Below are 1,387 nucleotides of genomic sequence, written 5' to 3'. Positions count from 1 at the left end.
GAAGGGGCTTCTAGTGTGTGGAAACCTTTCCTCCTTCACAGCTCCCTCCCACTGGTGCAGGTCCCGTCCCTATTCTTTTGTCTCTGTTTTTTCTTTTTTCTTTTGCCCTACTCATGTAGGTGGGGATTTTCTTGCCTTTTGGAAGGTCTGAGGTCTTCTGCCAGCGTTCAGCGGGTGTTCTGTAGGAGTTGTTCCACATGTAGATGTATTTTTGTTGTATTTATGGGGAGGAAGGTGATCTCCGCGTCTTACTCCTCCGCCATCTTGAAGGGCCTCCAATTGCCCCACTGTTTATATTTTTACAGCATTCTTCCTATCTGTGGTTTAGACTCAACAGTTTCTTTTGTTATGTCTTCAGGTTCATTTACCTCTTTTTCAGCAGTGTCTTATCTGTCATTAAATACAGGCAATTAATTTTTCCTTTCATATAATTAATTTTGGGGCTCTATGAATTAAAGTTTGTTTCTTTATTTCATATCTGAGTCTGTTTTCTAATTACTTACTTTTCTCCCAGTAATGAGTATGTTTTTCTGCTTTTTAACATGTCTAGGAACTTTTTATTGTTTACTAGACATTGCTGTTTTACATTGTTGAGTGTGTACGTTTTGAAGTCTTCCTGAAAGAGTGTTAATATTTATTTATTTTGTGCAGTGATTTGGGTTACTTGCTAACTTGCTTGACCCTCAGAAGCTGGTGTTTAGGCTTTCTTTCGTTATATGTAGAATAAACTTTAGGGGTATTTTGTGCCTACTCCTAAAGCATAGTCCTTCTGGGGTCTCTACTTAACGTGCTGGGTGTTCAACACAGTGTCCTCATTTTGACTGGTTTGAACTCAAAAGTCTTCATGCCCTGTGTAAACTCTAGGAATTGTTAAGCTTATCAGTATCCAGGATATGTTATTTGATCTCTTGGAGTTTCATGCTATACGTGCACAGCTTAACATTCAGTCAGAAACTTAAGGGGATCTCTGTGCAGAAATCTGCAGTTCTTTCTGCATATGTCTTGCCTCTCTAGTTGTCTATTCTCTTATTTTTAGAAGCTTCATTCTCCCCAAACTCTGATCTTTGCTTCCTTAAATCAGCAAGAGTACTATTTTAGCTTCATTTCTCTATCCCTGTTCTGTGGTCCCGAACTGTTTCCAAGTATACAGCTGTAGTGGTCTTTGTGCTAAGTTCATTTATTTTCCTTATTTTGGAGATCGCAGTCCTAAATTTACTATTGTCCGCTGTCTGGAAACAATTGTGTCATATATTTTGTCCAGTTTTCTAGTTTCACAGCAGAAGAGGAAGTCTAGTATCAGTTAATCTGTGTTGGCAAGTAGAGAATAGAACCCTCTTTGTAATTGACTTATTTCTTCCTGAATGCCCACATGTATCTTTATTTGTCC

This window comes from Physeter macrocephalus, chromosome 21 (assembly GCF_002837175.3).
Source record: "Physeter macrocephalus isolate SW-GA chromosome 21, ASM283717v5, whole genome shotgun sequence".
In the NCBI taxonomy this organism is placed as follows: Eukaryota; Metazoa; Chordata; class Mammalia; order Artiodactyla; family Physeteridae; genus Physeter; species Physeter macrocephalus.
Note: the sequence above shows the minus strand (reverse complement) of the source record.